A 19778-nucleotide genomic window follows, 5' to 3' on the forward strand; every position below is an offset into this window, starting at 1 on the left:
AACCAAAACCAATGATTTACATATGTACTAATACATCGCACGGGATAGGTCACACTAGAGAACTGACGAGCAAAGTGCAAAATCTCAAAACGACCGGTCAGGTCGTTACAGTAGGGAGGCAAGGATTAGCCTCATACAGGTATGGATGCAAGGATTAGCCTCATGCAAGTATGGAGGAAAGGATTAGCCTCATGCAAGTAGGGAGGCAAGGATTAACCTCATGCAAGTATGGAGGCAAGGATTAGCCTCATGCAAGTAGGGAGGCAAGGATTAGCCTCATTCAAGTAGGGAGGCAAGGATTAACCTCATGCAGGTATGGAAGCAAGGATTAGCCTCATGCAAGAATTAGTAAAAGTACTCCCTTAATTAAGGGAATCGGTTCAAACGGTAAGAACAACTAACAAATAAGGAAAGAAATCAATGTGTAACTGGAGCATAATAGACAAGGGAAATAATTTAAACATAGTAGGCATATATTAAACAATTAGGGCTAGGTTCAGAAAAACTCTAATTAAGGAGATAGTCAGTAAGAATCAAGTACCAATGCAGACAAGGTAAGCAAATCAATCAAATTAAGTAGAAATGTAGGAATCAAAGGTTTAAAGGAAAGTGTTCGAATCAGACCAAGAAACAGGGAATTTAGAATAAATCAAAGAGAAAGTCATGAGTCAGTGTTTATCGTATAAATAAAGTAAGACTTGGATAGTTAAGAGTCGACATGCAACTCTAGCAAACATGAAGGTTAAACAATACTAATTCAGTGAGAAAGATGCAAGTCTTGATGTGAACAATCAAGATGAGCATAAGCATATAGAATCAATGTAAATTCAGGCTAAGAAACTTAGTAGAAACATATCAAGGCAAGATAGTCATTAGAAATCACAGAAACTAAAAACGAGAACCGGTCAGTCATGCTGATACACAGAACCAAACGAAGAACCCTAAAAAATTAGGGCTTTCAACATAGACGAGTTAAAGATGTAGTAAACTCATAGAATTAGTCGAGATATATGAGAAATAGAAGTTTAAACACAAAGAATCAATTAAACAAGATTTTCAAAAGAATTTCCGAAAACCCTAGTTTTAGAAGAAGATGAAAAACACTTGAAATCATATGATTCTTGTAAAGAACCTCAAGGACAGTGTAAAACATTCAAGAAAAAAAACTCAAATCATCCTAGATCCGTACATATCTAGGAGGTATAGAAAAGAAATTAAGGTTTCGAAAGAACCCATATAGAGATGAAGAAACCTGTCCACAAACTCAAAGATCGTAGCAAATATAGAATGATTTTGCTTGAAATCATACTGGAATAGCCAAGAACAGGCAGGAGATGAACCCTAGATGCAAGTCGGCATGGCCTTGGGCCCTTGAAGACCTTCGATAAGGCAAGCATGGCATAAGAGAAGCCATTGGAGAAGAGACAATGAGATGTCACCGGAGATGGCGGAGATGGGAGGTCGGCAGTTGAAGATTAGGGTTAGGTTGAGAGTGTTCTGAGAGCAGAGAGGATTTTAGGGTGGCGGATGTAGAGAAGTGATTAGGGTTAGGGGGTCGTTTGGAAATAAAAAGGAAAGAACAAACGAGGGTCGTTGATCTTTTAGATCAACGACCAGGATCTGATAGGGCCTTGGGTCGGGTAGGTGCATTTAGGTCCTCGGTCGGGTAATTTAATTAAGAATTGGGCTAAGTGTTGGGTTGAAATTAGGCTAAACTTGAAATACAATTTGGCTAAGTTTTAAATAGCCAATTTAAACTTATATAATTTATAATAAATAATAGATGATTTCTAAAAAATAATTTCGTGTTCTAAAATAAGTCAAAATAGATATTTAACATTTTAAAAATATAGAAGATCATTTTATGCATATAAATATAATTATGCGTTAATAGGGCTAGCATTGCAAATATATGCAAATTAGTTTTAAAAATGCAAATGCAATTATAAAAAATGCACTAAAAATACTTAAGCAATATTTTGGCATAAATATAGGATTTAGATGGCTAAATTACCTCAACGATAATTTGAAGGGTAATTATTAGAAATTTTATAAGTAAAAGGGGAAGAATTAAATCATTTTAAAGCCTTTAAAATTATAGAAAAATTATAAAAACCTTGCGCATGCTTATATATGCATATATATACTTTTTTGAAAGTATATATGTCTATAAAAATATATATGAAAAATTGGGTATCAACAATGTGTTGGCCGCAAGCTAAAGTATCGTAGAGCGGCAAGGTTTTAAGAAGATAGGAGTAAGGATGTGAGAAGGTGACAAGAATGGATAAGTACTCGGGATTAAGCCCATGAAAGCAAGCAGAGCTGATGGTTTCTCTAAGTTATAGAATGCTCAGTATAGTCTGAATGAACTCAAAGGAGTCTAAGACTAGTAGCATTTAGAAGAGATGGAATGCTGCCCTGATAGTTCAACGAGAGTGTAATAATGATTGATAAAGGATGACGTTTAGGCCTTCGAGTGCGTAATGATTTGGAGAGGATTTCATAGATTGTACGAGATTAAAATACCCACGTAAGTGAATCACATTGGGATGCTATAAAATACGGTCATTGAAGTACAATATTACTCCTAAGTGGATCAGGAAAATCACTTCAAATATTCCTCGATGCAACGTAAGCCCTAGTGGTAAGGTATGACGTAAGAAATTTCAAGTTATCAGTGGTATATTGTAGATTAATATTGATGTGAATTAACAATGGATAGACAAAAATCACAAAGTATGAGATAAGATTAGGCCGCCATTCTTAAGATGAACAGTAGTGAGGAAGCATTAAAGGATTTAGATTTATACATATGGGATAAGCAACGAAAGTAAACTAGAGTTCGGTAGCAAACCTCGCTAACGATAAATCAAAGTAAGAGTTATGGCAGTAAAGTCATACGGATGGATAAACAGATCTATGACAAAAGGTAGCAACAATTGCGAGATTGGAAGAATTCTGACCACAAGTCGTGGTGTGAGAAAGAGGCTTAAAGGGGGCAATGTCATGACCTTTGGGATCCATTCACGGAACAGTTGTCTAGATGGAAAGAGGTACTAAAGTATTCAGAAGACATAGGTTATGAAAATGATAAGTACATCTGCCAACATTCGAGGACAAATTTTCCAAAGGGGGGAATGATGTTACCCCCCACGTTTCCGTACGTAGAAGTACGCCATAAGTAAATTGATGAAAGATCGGAAATGAGATGTTACATCCTATATTCTCATACGTTAAAGTTTTGTCGTAAGTTAATCGACGTAAGTTCGGGAATGAGATTATTTTAGGATTATAAGTATTATGCTATTTCAAACAAGTGATAAGTAAATTCGTGAAGGTGAAAGGGTAAGCGAATCAAAGAAAATGAGTTTCGTCGAAGTTTGTCAATTTGGGATAAAATACGGTCTGAGTTGTAATACCCGGTATTTATGGACTAGTGTCGTACAAGGTACCACATGACTATAATAGTAAGGTGTACAAAGGGCATTAAAAGTGAGTAGTATTTTAAGTAGTTTGAGATAATTACTAATTATGTGGATAATTGGGTAATTATTATTTAATGGGAGATTAACTAGTTAATCAAGTGATTAGTAGATAGTTAACTCAAATAATTAGGATAACAATTATATCTCCAATGTGGTGTGACGACCCGGCCAGTCGTCTCATGAGTTACCACTCTGTTTCCCCCATTTTTGCTTCTAATTGCTTTGTATAATGGTTCTATATGTGATCGGGTTGATTGGTTAGGGTTCAGAAAAGATTTGGTAAGGTTTGAGACACTTAGTCTCTTTTAAGGAAGTTTAAGTTGGAAAAGTTAACCGGATGTTGACTTATGTGTTAGAGGGCTCGAATGTGAGTTTTGATAGTTCGGTTAGCTTTGGGAGGTGATTTGGGACTTAGGAGCGTGATCAAAATGAGTTTTGAAAGTCCGAAGCAGATTTAGGCTTGAATTGGCGAAAGTGGATTTTTGGCGATTTCCGGTTGGTAGGTGAGATTTTGATCCAGGGGTTGGAATGGAATTTCGAGAGTTGCAGTAGTTTCATTGGGTCATTTAGGATATGTGTGCAAATTATTAGGTCATTCGGACGTGGTTTGGTTGGGTTTTTGATCAAAAGTGGAATTCGGATGATTTTAGAAAGTTTGGCTTGAATACGATGTGTTTTGGGTAATTTGATGTTGTTTGAGGTGATTTGATGATTGTAAAAAGTTTGAATAAAGTATTAGGATATGTTTGTGCTTTTGGTTGAGGTCCGGGGGGTCTCGGGATGATTTCGGATTGTTGACGGGGAGTTTGAGGGATGTTGCAACTGCTGAATATTTGTTGCTTATGGTATTTTTGCACCTGCGGATTGGGGACCGCAGGTGCGATGCCGCACATGCAGAAGAGGAGCCTCAGAAGCGGATTATTGAGGAGTGGTCAGGAGCCGCAGATGTATTTGTGGGACCGCACATGCGAAGCCGCAGGTGTGGATGGTTGGTCGCAGAAGCGATTTTGGTCCATTAAGTGATTTCCACAGAAGCGGAGGAAGAACCGCATATGCGGTACCGCAGAAGAAGGTTTTGGGCCACAGATGCGAATATTCCTGGTTAGAAGGTATATATTGCTTTCTTCGCAAATGTTTGCAAAGTACTCCATATTTGAAGACGGGAAAGAGGCTAAGGCATATAATTTCAAGAGGAATCAAAGGATATCAGTTGGGTAAGTTCCCAAAGCTTATTTATTTGTGTTTAAGATCATTTTTCCATCGTTTAATCATGGTTTTAGTGGAGATTAAGGAAGAAAAATTGAGGATTAGGGCTTGATATTAAGAGACCTTTAAATGGGGATTTGATGGGTCATTTGGACTCCAATTTCAGTGTTCTTGATATGTATAGACTCGTGGGAGGATAAGGATTCCGTTGATGTGGTTTTTATCGAGTTTCGAGACGTGGGCATAGGGGTAGGGTTTGGCCAATTTCGAGATTTTTGGTATTATTTGATTGTTTTCGTCTGGGCTTCATTCCCTTAGCATATTTTGATGCCGTGAATATGACTTTGGATAGATTCGACATGAGTGGAGGCCGATTCGAGGGGCAAAGGCATCGTAGAGTAGTATTTTCACCGGTTTGAGGTAAGTGACCATTGTAAATCTGGATTTGAGGGTACAAAACCCCGATATTTGACTTGTTTTGATAAATGTGGTGGCGCACATGCTAGGTGATGAGCGTGTGGGCGTGCACCGGTAGGGATTGTGATTTGGTCCGTCCCGTAGCGACTATTAAGCCGCGTATTTGATTTGGAAATATTATATTATTTCATATTTTGGATATTTATACTGTATTATGGGTTGTATGCCATGTTTGGTACCTTATGCCGACCTGTAGAGACCCTTAGGGGCATTTTGACTGTTTTTCCTCACTTTACTTGCTAACAGCATATCCTCAGTCATGTTTTACCTGTTTAAATGTTTAAAACTGGTTTTATCTTTCCACTTCTAAATGAGAGAACTATTTGGGCTCAGTTCCCTAGTTTCCACTGTGTGCCCGAAAGGCTATGAGGTTAATGACTGAGATAGGTTGAGAACCTAACTATGAGGATGTTTATATATGTGAGGTATGGATCGGGCTGCATGCCGCAGTGATACATACATGGATTAGGCTGCACGCCGCAACGATATATCTTGGATTGGGCTGCGAGTCACAGCGATATGACGCTTGGGCTGTAGGAGCCCCTTCGGAGTATGCACACCCCCAGTGAGCGTAGTCAACTATAAATTATGGATCAGGCTGCACGCCGCAGCGATTATTATGATTTCTATTATTTGGAGATATTAAAGAGACTGAGTGATGAGAGTTGAGTAACGAGTGACTGAGAGGCTGCCCGAGAGGCCATATTCTGAGTGATTCCTTGCCCGAGGGTCCCAGTAATGATGTTTTCACTGATTTCACTCTTCTTTTAAATAAGTCTCTGTTGGATATATTGCTAAGTATCTGATTTCAATTGTTTTAAAATGGAAATGTTGATTTTATTATGAATATGGTTTTAAACTATAAAGCTGATCCGTTATTCTGTTGATTATTCAGTTATTTGCTTTTGAACTGCTTGTCACTGCTTTCAGTCCTTAGTTACTTTAGTTACTTACTGAGTTGGCGTACTCACGTTACTCCCTGCACCTTGTGTGCAGATCCAGTACCCGAGCGACTGAGTGAGGGTCTTTAGTTGATCCAGTATTTGACGGAGATTTCCAGGTAGCTGCATGGCGTCCGCATCCCTATTTTCTCCTCCCGATCTTATTATCTTTCCGCATTTTTCTAGACTTATGATGTAGTAGATATTCAAACATGTACTAGAGGCTCTAGACTCGTGACACCAGATTATGGGACTGTGTAGTTTCCTGTTTATTTGACTTCCGCATATTTTCTGTTGCCTTAAACGTTTATAATGAAATTGGTATTTAAAACCTGTGTTAGAAAATGGCTTGTTGTTAAAGAAAAAGGGTTTTGGTTAATTGATTGGTTGGCTTGCCTAGTAATGTGATAGGCACCATCACGACCGGTATTTGGGGTCGTGGCATGTGGAAGCAAACCCATCCAAGAATGGAGATTCATAAGTCACTATGTTATGTGGCAAGTCTTAAGAATGTGTCTCATTTCCATTTAGTAAAGGAAAGACACATATAACATGAGTCATATCCATTCTTAAGAAACATAAGTCACAAATACATTCTTATATGCATTCAAACATAAATGTTTGTATGTGACAAATATAAGTCTTAAACGTAAGTCATATGCAAGATAGGATCTTCAACAATTCAAAGCAACATGAGATTTTGCAATTTTAAGGGAGTACGGTGCAATCTTTCTCAAGAATATCATACGGATTTTTCCTACTCCGGTCTTGCCGTCACATATTTTGTTGCGATTGTCGTGTGTTAGAGGGATTGTCCAGAGAACCAGCTCAGGTATGTTAAGGCTATACCTTATTTCTTTTGGCATGATCCATACGACATGAACGAAATGAGCAAATTTACAATTTCCACACATGACTATAGAAATATTAGAGATGCTTGTGTTCTTGATTCCACATGTATCATATTATTTTATCATCTGTTCATGGGTATCAAAAAATACGTAAGTTGATAAAGTTTATTTCATGATATTAATTAAAGGCATAATGGTCTTATGACACTTCGAAGGATGTTATTGACGTACTTCTCATGCATTGCATTCATTTACATTGATCCATGATCAGATGGCATTATATACGCATATATATGTATATTATATGTATATGGGATATGGGAAAAGGTTACGGCGTTATAAATCCATCACCACCTGATCAAATGGTATACGTTGATGATTTAACCACAGTGGCTAAGATGATACGATGGGATGCCCTCAGAGGCTTGAAGATGTTATGAATGCATATACCCATACATGGTATGGCATGTATATGCATATGCATGACATTTTAAATATGAAAGGATTCACAGAGCTATTCAGACTTACATGTCGAATCTTTTACTCTATGTTTCTCTTATGTCTATTATTTACTGATTTTCAATCCTTACATACTCGGTACATTATTTGTAATGACGTCCCTTTTGCATGTAGATGATGTGTTTTATGCCCGCAGTTCCCGATAGACAGGTTGAGGGTCCTTCAAGTAAGCTATCAGCTCAGCGGAAGGAGTTGGTGCGCTCCATTTGCTCTGGAGTTGCCTAGTTGGTCAGTATGCATTGGACACGTATTGATTTGTATGTCGGGGCCCTGTCCGTCCTTATGACGGTTATGTACTCTTAGAGGCTTGTAGACATGTCATGTACGTAAAAGATTGTATGGCCTTGTCGGCCTATGTTTAGTGTACGAGTAATCATTTTGGTCTTATAGGCCCGTATGTCTTATGTATAAGTTGGTATTACATATTTTATTCTAGTTATCCTATGACAACATTTCTAACTCATTTACTTATGATAGCATGATACAAAAAGATACATTATGTTGGTATTTAGTTGTGTAAGGTACCGGATGCCCATCGTGGCCCATCGGTTTGGGTCATGACACAACTCTCGCTGCACGACTCTCCAAAACTACTTAGTAAACTGAGTACCTCTATCTAAAATGATGGAAACTGGGACACCATGCAAGCGAACAATCTCTCGGATATAAATCTCTGCCAATCGCTCTGAAGAATAGGTAGTATACACAGGAATGAAGTGCACAGACTTGGTCAGCCGATCCATAATCACCCAAATACCATTGAACTTCTTCAAAGTTAGTGGGAGTCCAACTATAAAATCCATGGTGATCCGCTCCCACTTACACTCTGGAATATCCATCTGCTGAAGCAAGCCACCTGGTCTCTAATGCTCATATATCACTTGCTGATAGTTGAGACACCGAGCTACAAATCCTATAATATCCTTCTTCATTCTTCTCCACCAATAATGCTATCTAAGATCCTGATACATCTTCGCGACACCCGGATGGATGGAATACCGCGAGCTATGGGCCTCCTCCAGAATCAACTCCCAAAGCCTGTCTACATTGGGAATGCATATCCGGCCCTGCATCCTCAATACCTTATCATCACGAATAGTCAAATCTCTAGAATCGTCATTTTGAACTCTGTCCTTAAGGACAAGAAATGAGGATCATCATACTGGCACTCTCTGATGCGATCAAATAAGGAAGACCGAGAAATCACCCAAGCCAATACCTGACCGGGCTCCGAAATATCCAACCTCACGAACCGATTGGCCAAGGTTTGAACATCAACTACAAGAGGTCTCTCTCTAACAGGAATATACACCAAACTCCCCATACTCACCGCCTTCCTACTCAAAGCATTGGCCACTACATTAGCCTTCCCTGGATGGTACAAGATAGTAATATCATAATCCTTTAGCAGCTCCAACCATCTCTGCTGCCTCAAATTGAGATCCTTCTGCTTGAACAGGTGCTGGAGGCTACGATGATCAGTAAACACCTCACAAGACACACCATAAAATAATGCCTCCAAATTATCAACGTGTGAACAATGGTAGCCAACTCTAGATCATAAACATGGTAGTTCTTCTCATAGGTCTTCAACTGACGAGAAGCATAAACAATCACTCTTCCCTCCTGCATAAACACACACCCAATACCAACTCTCAAAGCATCACAATACACTGTATATGAACCTGAAGTTGATGGCAAAACTAACAATGAAGCTGTGGTCAAGGCAGTCTTGAGCTTCTGAAAGCTCGCCTCACACTCGTTCGACCACCTGAATAAAGCACCCTTTTGAGTCAATTTGGTCAAGGGTGATGCAATAGATGAAAATCCCTGAACGAACCGACGTTAATAACATGCCAGTCAAAGAAAGCTATGATTTTTTGTGGCTGAGGATGGTCTAGGCCAACTCTACACCGCCTCTATCTTCTTCGGATGGACCTGAATACCCTCTATGGACACCACATTCCCTAAGAAAGCCACTGAACTGAGCATAAACACACATTTGGAGAACATTGCATAAAGCTTCTTCTCCCTCAATCTCTGCAACACAACTCTCAAATGCTTTGCGTGCTCCTCTTGACTACGCGAGTAAAACAGAATATCATCAATGAAAACAATCATGAACAAGTCGAGATAAGGCTGAAACACATTGTTCATCAAATGCATGAATGCTGCTGGGACATTGGTCAGCCCAAAAGACATCACAAGGAACTCATAATGACCATATCGGGTCTTGAAGGCTGTCTTAAGAATATCCGAGTCCCTGATCTTCAAATGGTGATACCCTGAACGGAGATCAATCTTGTAGAACACTCTTTCTCCCTGAAGCCGGTCAAAAAAATCATCGATACGAGGCAAAGGATACTTGTTCTTAATTGTAACTTTGTTCAGCTTCATGTAATCAATGCACATCCTCATCGTGCCATCTTTCTTCTTCACAAATATAACAGACGCACCCTAAGGCGACACTCCAGGCCGAATAAAGCCCTAATCAAGGAGTTCCAGAAGCTACTCTTTCAACTCTGTCGGTGACATACGATACGATGGAATAGAAATAGGCTATGTGCCCTACACCAAATCAATACCAAAGCCAATATCCCTATCCGGCGGCATGCCCAACAGGTCTGCAGGAAAGACATCGGGAAAATCCCTCCCTGCAGGAACATAATCAATACTAGGAGTCTCTGCGCAGACATCCCTCACAAAGGCTAAGTATGAAAGACAACCCTTCCCAACCATCCACTGGGCCTTCAGAAATGAAATCACCCTACTAGGGACAAAATCAGCCGAACCTCGCTACTCAATCCATGGAACACCCGGCATAGCCAATGTCACTATCTTAGCATGACAGTCCAATATAGAATGACACAGAGATAGCCAATCCATGCCTAATATCACATCAAAGTCCACCATACAAAGCAACAAAAGGTCCACTCGGGTCTCCAGACCCCCAATAGTCACCACACACGACCGATATACACAGTCCACAATAATAGTATCGCCCACCAGAGTAGATATATGAATAGATGAAACAAGAGACTCACGGGGGCATACCTAAATAACGAGCAAAATATGATGACACATATAAAAAAGTGGAACCAGGATCAAATAAAACAAAGGCATCTCTATGGAAAACTGAGACAATACCTGTGATCAGGGCATCTGAAGCAATAGCATCTGGTCTAGCTGGGAATGCATAGAAACGGGCTTGACCACCACCGAATCGACATCCCCTTCTAGAGCGACCCCTAGCTGACCGACACTCACCCTTAGCTGCCTGGGCGGGTGGTAAAGTAATTAGAGCTTAAGTCGAGGGCTGACTCTTATGCTGAGTTGGACCTCCAAGAAGTCGAGGGCACTGTCTCCTCATATGCCCAAACTCTCCACACTCATAACAACTCTCTAGTGCTAGAGACGGGGACCGAAGAGAACCTCTAGCACCAGAATGAATAGTAGAAGGACCTGGCATGGAAGAACCCTGAACTGATGGAACACAGGATGAACTCTAGGCTGGTAAGGCACTAAGTGATGAATGACCCTAGGGCAAATTGTGAGAACCATGGCCTAATGATTCCCCACGATGAATTGGGCGAGCTGACTGAGCATGTTTGAATGGACGACCTTTATCGAGACCTCTTGGCCTCTCTCACATCTCGCTTTTGGCAACGAACTGACTTGATCTCTCGAGCAATATCAACAACCTTCTTAAAAGTAGCACTTGACACCCTCTCTCTGGTCATAAGAATCCGAAGCTGATATGTGAGGCCATCCATGAACCTGCTGATCCTCTCTCTATTCGTAGGAACCAACCAAATAGCATGACGAGCTAACTCTAAAAATCTTATCTCGTACTATGTCACAGTCATATCATCCTGACGCAACTGCTCGAACTGCCTGCGCAGCTCCTCTCTGCAAGACTGTTGCACATACTTCTCGAAGAAGAGAACGGAGAACTACTGCAAGGTAAGGGGCGCTGCATCAACAAGCCTACTCCTCTCATAAGCCTCCCACCAAGTAAAGACAACTCCTAAAAACTAGAAGGTAGTGAACAAGACTCCACTGGTCTCCAAAATACTCGCGGTTCGAAGCATCCTCTGACTCTTGTCTAATAAACCCGGGGCATCCTTGCCCTCTGCACCACTGAAAGTCGGAGGTTGAAGTCTACCAAACCTCTTCAATCGACGTTGCTCGTCGTCGGGCATAACTGGTACCACATAATCCTGGGTTGGTGCAACCGGTTAGGCTGGAGGTTCCCCTAGTGTCTGAAGTCCCCGCACAACCTGCTCAGGTGTGCGAGCAGCGGGAGTCTAAGTACCTCCCCTAGCCTGAGAAGTAGCTGCGACTGTAGTAACTGAGACCACCTAAGCCAAGTTAGTGCATACTGATAGAATCTGGGCCAGGGACTCCTGAAGGCCTGGAATCATAATAGGCACAGCTGGTGCTGCTGGAGCATCCACAATTGGGACCTGATCATGAACTGGGGCAACTGGTGGATCTACAGGTGCTGCCCTAGCTGCTATACGGGCTATACCCCTACCACGGCCTCGATAGCCACCTCGGCCTCTAGTGGCCCCAACTGGTGGTACTGGTGGTCATCCGTCTTGATCGGTAGCACGTGTCCTCACCATGTGTGAGAGAATAGAATAATAGATTTTTAGTACCACAATCAACAGATTCGCATGACAGAAATTTCAAGAATGTGAAGTTTTTCCTAAAGGTTCTGCAGCCTCCCGAGGATAAGTATAGATGTCTCCATACCGATCGGCGAGACTCTACTAAACTGGCTCATGCCCTGTGAGACCTATGTAACCTAAGCTCTAATACAAACTTGTCACGACCCAAAATACCTCGCTCATAATGGCACCTATACACAGTACTAGGCAAACCAATCAAACATTTTACTACATCGAATTCTTTTGTAAAATCATTTTTCTAAAACAGATTAAGTCTCAAAATCTCGTATATGTAATACATAAATCAACAGAAATATGCGGAAAGCTAGTATGAAATACACTAACACAGCCCGAATCTAGTGTCACTAGTCATGAGCCTCTAAGTACAACCAAAACACTGTTAGAATAATACAAATAGTCTGAAATAACAAAATACTAAGATGGGAAGGAGGAAGGCAGGGCTGTGAACGCCGTGCAACTACGTTACAGTCTCCAGATGAACTCTAAGAGTGCTGGAAGCTCTCACTCTGATGCTCGGGCACCTGGATTTGCATGCAAGGTGTAGGGAGTAATGTAAGTACGCCAACTCAATAAGTAATTAAAGTAAATAAAGTCTGAGTGCAGTGATGAGCATTTAAAATAATATAAGAAATCTCAATAGAAATATCAAGTCAAATTTTGTAGTTCAATAGCCAGTTATCTCATAAAAACTACAGTTTCAATTAAAAATACTTTAAATCATTTATTTAACATCTTTGACAGAGGCTCAGTATAAAATGAAGAGTAAAAGCAGTAAAAAATTTCATAAACAAGCCCCTCAGGCAAGGTATCACTCATATGAATAACCTCTTGGGCAAGCCTCTCAGTCACTCATGACTCAGCTCTCGTCAATTCGTACTTACACTCAGCACTCCAGCTCAATAGCTATCTCACAATGATAATCATAACCGTTGTGGCATGCAACCTGATCCATAATATTTATTCGACTATGCTCACTGGGGGTGTGCAGGCTTGGGAGGGGCTCCTACAGTCCAAGCGTCATATCACTGCGGCGCCCAACCCGATCTAATATATATCGCTATGGCGTGCAGCCCGATCCATATATATATAAATATCGCTGCGGCATGCAGCCCAATCCATAACATATGTATAATCCTCACCATTAGGCCCTCTCCTTCTCCCTCTCAATCATTAACCTCATAGCCACTCGGGCATTTCAGTAAAATCAGGGAAATTTGGCCCAACAGTTTTTCATATATTAAGAAGTGAGGTAATGAAACCGGATTAAACAATAAACATGTAAAACATGACTCAGGGTATACTTTCAAGTCAAAACAGTGTGAGAAAAGCAGGTCGGCACAAAGGCCCCAAACATGGCATTCAACCCAAGTTAACAAGCCAATTTCTAAAACACGTGGATATCATATACAATATATCAAAATATGCAACTATACAGTTGCCACGTGATGGACCAAGTCACAATCCCTATGGGTGCACGCCCATCACCTAACATGTGTGTCACCTCATTTATCAAAACAGTATGCATTTCTGGGGTTTCATACCCTCAGGTCTAGATTTATAATGGTTACTTGCCTCAAACCGGATGAAATACTACTCCGAGACGCCCTTGCCTCTCGACTCGGCCTCAACTCGCATCAAATATATCCAAAATAAGAATTATAATATCAGTATATGCTAAGGGAACAAAGCCCATGTGAAAATAATCAAATTACATCAAGAATCCCGAAATTTACCAAACCCGAACCCCAGGACCACATCTCGGATTTCGATAAAAATCACAAAACTATAATCCTTACACTCTCATAAGTTCATACATACCAAATACAACAAAATCCGACCACAAACGACCGCTGAAATCCTCAAACCAAGTTCTCCAATTTCAAACCCTAAACCCCCAATTTTAACCATTATCTTCCATAAATTCCATGTCTAATCAGTAAAATATCACCATAGAATAAGTTTTACTTCCAAGAATCATACCTCCACAAAGTTCCCTTGAATTCCCCCTTCAAAATCTCCCAAAAAGCTTTAATCCTGGATGAAAATGGTGAAAAACAACCCAAATTTTGCGAAGGGGGACTTATTTACTTTTTGGCCTGCGGAACCTTTAACCGCTTCTGCGGTCTAACAAACCGCATCTACGATTTCCACTTAAAGTCATGGGACCGCTTTTGCGCCTCATTTACCACACCTACGGTCTCGTAGGTGTGGTTAACCTTCCGCACCTGCGACTTCTAGTCTTCCAGTTCATGGCCGCATCTACGGCTGCTCTTCTGCTTTTGCGATCTCGCACCTGTGGTCCCCAATCTGCAGGTGAAGTTATGACAGGGATTCAGCAGCTGTAGCTGCACACTTCCAAACCAAACTTTTCCAAAAATATTCCGAATCCAACCCGTGGCCCCGAGACCTCAACCAACAACACGAACAAGTCACATAACACTATTCATACTTATAACAATATTTGAAACACTCAAAACAACATCGAATCAACAAAACACCCTCGGATTCAAGCCTAAGGTTCCAAAACATCCAAAATTCCACTTTCGATCAAAAAGTCTATCAAACCTTGTCCAAATGACCTGAAATTTTGCACACACGTCACAAATGACACAATGGACATACTCCAATTTCTGGAATTCTATTCCGGCCTCTATATCAAAATCTCCACTACCAACCGGAAAATGCCAAAATTCCAATTTTACCAATACAATCCTAAGTCTACCATGGACCTCCAAATTACATTCCGATCATGCTCCTATGTCTCAAATTACCTCACGAAGCTATCCGAACAATAAAAATCACATTCCGAGATTGTTTACAAACAAGTCAACTTTCGGTTGACTTTTCCAACTAAATGGCCAACTTAAGAGACTAAGTGTCTCATAACGCTCCAAAACTACTACAAACCCGAACCAACTGACACGATACAATGACATGAAGCTAAACAACACATAAGAAAGCAGAAATGGGGAAAATAGAGCGGTAACTCATGAAACGACTGTGCGGGTCGTCACAGATTGTACATTATGAGTTGTGGCCATGTTGTCCCATGATAGTTACAAAAGGAATGAATGAGTTACAGAGGGATTCACCCGAGCCACTACGACACTGGGTGCCAGCCACGCTTCCCCAAGTTTGGGGCGTGACAAAATGGTATCAGAGCAACTCGTATCCTAGGGAGTCTACAAAGCCGTGACTAGTAGAGTCTCACTTATGGGTGTGTTTCACGCCTTATTTATAATTGAGAGGCTATAGGGCATTTAGGAAATGTTTCCCTTCTTTTGTTTCAAGATTGTTCCATAGCGTTGAGTCGTAAGAAGTCAATATGAAGTTGTCGCGAGATTTCGTAAGCACCAGAGGTGAAGGTATTACAGTAGAGCTTTAAGGCGTATATGTAATTTCTACTTATGTTGAAGGGAAATTATTAAAGAAACAGAAGATACGATGTAATATTGAAAGGTAAGTAAGGTAAAGGCGAAGAAGATACGAGATACTCGAGTACAGAAGGTTGTGAATAGTCAAGACTTCAGATATAGTTTGGGTTTTAAGCTTAATTTATAGAGGAGACCCTAGTGAAAATTTTGCAAATCTCTAAGGGTTAACATTCAAGGACGAATGTTCTTAAAGGGGGAAGGATGTTACCCGTCGTATTTTGAGTGGAACTTTTTTTTTTAACTTATCTTCAATAAGTAACCATAGCAAGCGCATAAAAATATTATCAATTTTTATGGTGGCAGTCTAATCACATCAATCTCTAGCCTGTTTGATTTTCTCTATATTTACATATCAAGAATCATGTGAATACTATGCATACACATCACAAACAAACAGTGTAGACACGATGTTATCACATGACTTAAAATATTGGTGTGACAGAACATTATTTTTGCTAATCTTTTACATGTCCTAACATCCTTTTTGTTTCATATTTTAAAGTTACTCTTGAAACTTTAATATTTTGATATTTTTCTAGTGTACTTTCGGCATTATTGGTATAATAATATGACTTAAATTTGTAGTACTTTTGAGCATTCTGTTGCATACAATGATCCTAGTATTAAAATATAATTTTATATAGTTATTAATATTTCTATTTTCGAATATGCTTTAAATTGTACACATAATATGAGAAAAGCTTATGAAATTTTCTTTATTGTAAAGATATGAATTATTTTTTCTACAAGAAAATAAGATTATCTTTTTGTACTTTTTATATGAGATTAGGAAAATTAGAAGTTGAGAATATATATATAAAAAGCGGTCCAAGCTATAATACCCCATATTTGTGGGCGAGTGCTATACCACATGACCATGATAGTAAGATATATGAAGTATATTAGTATTTAAGTGAAATGAGACCTAGAAATTATTGTGTGAAAAATTGGTTAAATGTTGGTATAAAGTTATGAAATATGAAATTAGTTATAAGTATTGATATTTTATTAGATTAAATAAGTAAGAAGTATACACAATATTTTAAAAGAGATAGGCATGGTGCTGGACATTAGCACGACGCAATAAAACAAAAAAGAGAGGATAATTTTGTGATATATATAGATATATATACACATTAGGTACAAATAGATGGGAATAAGTATGTAGGGTGATGTCTTTGCATTAGTAAGCGTTACTTGTGAAAAGATAAGACATCCACCGCCAATTCATGGCCAGGTGGAAGCCAAACCTTTAATGACCCTTTTGCTTTCATTTTGGAAATGAAAAATATATCATTCACATTATATTTTGTGTGAATATTGAGTTACAGAGGTTCATCATCTCTTAGTCAAGGATTCATTTTGGAATTATTAGCAACAAGCCATGTAAGGATTGTGTTGTAGTGTAAAATCTACGAATAGATGAAGTGGAAAGCTCTACCCTCCCTTCTCTATTCATGCATAAGGAGGCCAAAATCACTAGCAGCACATGTTGAGTCACATTTTTTTCCAATTACCCAAAATTGGTGGCCAACACCATCTGTTTTAGGCCTATGATATGGTGTTGAAGTACTATTAGCATTCTGACATAGAGTTGTTATTTTGCATCTATTTCCTTGGATATTGTGCCAAGATCACCTCAATACATGAAATGATTCAAGCTCAATACGGAATCCACAGATAAAAGACTCATGTCATAAATCTGTTCATAATAGGTTGGCTGTCATATTTTTCCCTATTTCGATCCGTCGTTACGCGTTATCGCAATTAACATTGTTAGAGAAATTGTTAAGAGCATCGGCTCAGGTATGTTAAGTCTATCCCTCCTTTCTTTTGGCATGATCCGTACGATGCAAATGAAACGAGCAAATGCATAACTTCCATAAACTACTCTATTCGTAGAAATACTAGAGATGTGTATATTATTATACTCCCTTATTTCATATTATTCTATCATCTTTCAAGGGTCTTAAAAATACGTAAGTTGGTAAAGTTTATTTCATGATATTAATCAAAGGCATAATGGTTTTATGACATTCTAAAAGATTTTATTGACATATTTTTCATGCATTGCATTCACTTACACATGTACATTGACCCATGACCAAGATGGCATTATATACACGTATATGTATGTGTATATATATGTATATGGGATATGAAAAAAGGTTACGACATTATATACGCACCACCACCTGATCAGCTAGTATACGTTGATGATTTGCCTACAGTGGCCGAGATTATATGATGGGATGCCCTCAAAGGCTTTATGATGTTATGTTTGTACAGACCTATGCATTACATGACATTTATATACATATGCATGACATTATAAATATTTCATGATTTACAGAGCTATCCAGACTTACAGGTTGAGTTCTTTACTCCATGTTTCTTTCATGTTCTTTATATACTGATTTACATGCCTTACATACTCAGTACATTATTCGTACTGACGTCCTTTAGTTGGGGACGCTGCATTCATGCCTGTAGGTATAGATAATTAGTTTGACGAGCCTTCATAATAGACAAGATTGGCTTCAACGAAGGATCGTTAAAACTCCACCTAAATCGGAGTGCATCAGAGTTTTACGAGTCATTGTGTCAGAATTTTGGTATACACTTATGAGTAGGCCAACACCCTATCCCATTTGATGTCAAATAATCTTAGAGTCTTTGTAGACAAAGGTTCAGTTTGTACAGTATGTCAGAGGTCTTGACGACCCAACCCATATGTATTCATGTTTTAAAAACGATTGTTCATTAAATATAACATTTTCCCACTTACGATTGTACATTACGAGTTGTGGCCATGTTGACCCATGATTGTTCCAAAAGGAATGAATGAGTTACTGATGTTTTAAGCGTCAATACCCCTCAAAAAAGGCGGGTGATTTGTGTGATACCCAATTTTCGCTTAACTTAACTATGGAAGGACCTGGTCCTTCTAGGTGTTACAACTACTACTGTTTGTGGAATAATATATATAGAAAATAAAGAACACAGAGATTTTTACGTGGAAAATACCTGGCTCAAAAGGTGAAAAAAGCACGACCTACTACTGAGTATTTTTCCCAAACTTCAACTAAAATCACTAAGCCAAAACAGCATTTACAAAATCTCTGTGTAAACCTAAGGATTAACTCTAATCTCGTTGTGGCACACAGCCTCAACTGTTGCGACAACTTCAAGTTAACTCTAATTTGAACACTCTAGGTACCTAATACAATTGTTTCTATGAAAGCTGAAAGGTAAAATGTTAAATTTTCAGACATGATTTGGAATGGTTTGAACTCAAAATGAATTGCTGGAGTTGTTGGTTCTTAGTTATCGCAATAACGAGCACCAGTCTTGCCATTGCGAAGGTGACATTGGGGGCTCTAATGTCGCAATTGCGACTACCCCTTCGTAATTGCGAAGTCAGCAGTAATTAGGCTTAGTTTGCTTTTTCGAACAAATGTTCTCTTTGCGAAAGATTCAGCTTCGCAATATTGATGACTTTGTCGCAATTGCGATAATCATTGAGGCTGTCAGGGTTCATAAATGTGATACCTGGTCCACAATTGCAACGGTTCGCAAATGCGAACCCAGTGTCGCAAATGTGATATATGTAGCTGGTAATAAGGGCTGGGAGACGGGATTTTTCATCATATTCTCTCATTTTAGAACCCTAGACTCGATAAGAGGCGATTTGGACCGAGATTTCATCTTCAAACCTTGGGTAAGTGATTCTAATCTATTTCCAACTATATTTCATCAATATATCTTAGATTCTAACATCAAAATCATGTGAATCAAAGTGAAAATTTATTAAACTTTGTTAAGTTTTTGAAAAACAAGAATTTGAGTTTTGAGTATCAATTAGGACTTAGATTTTGAAAGTAATCATATGTATGGACTCGTGGGGTTATGGGTATTCGGAATCTACCTTTCGACCCGGTTTCGATCGGGCGGGCCCCAGGTTGACTTTTGTTGACTTTTTAGGAAAATTGTAAAGATCATAGCTTTTTGTATTGTAATTGGTTTCCTTTGCATTGTTTGATGATATTAAGTCAATTTTGGTTAGATTTGAGCTGTGTGGAGGAAAATTTCATGGGAAAAGCTATTTTCCAAGGTTGATTTGGCCTAGTTGAGGTAAGTATCTTGCCTAATTTTGTGTGGGGAAACT

Source organism: Nicotiana tabacum, chromosome 1 (genome assembly GCF_000715075.1).
Source record: "Nicotiana tabacum cultivar K326 chromosome 1, ASM71507v2, whole genome shotgun sequence".
In the NCBI taxonomy this organism is placed as follows: Eukaryota; Viridiplantae; Streptophyta; class Magnoliopsida; order Solanales; family Solanaceae; genus Nicotiana; species Nicotiana tabacum.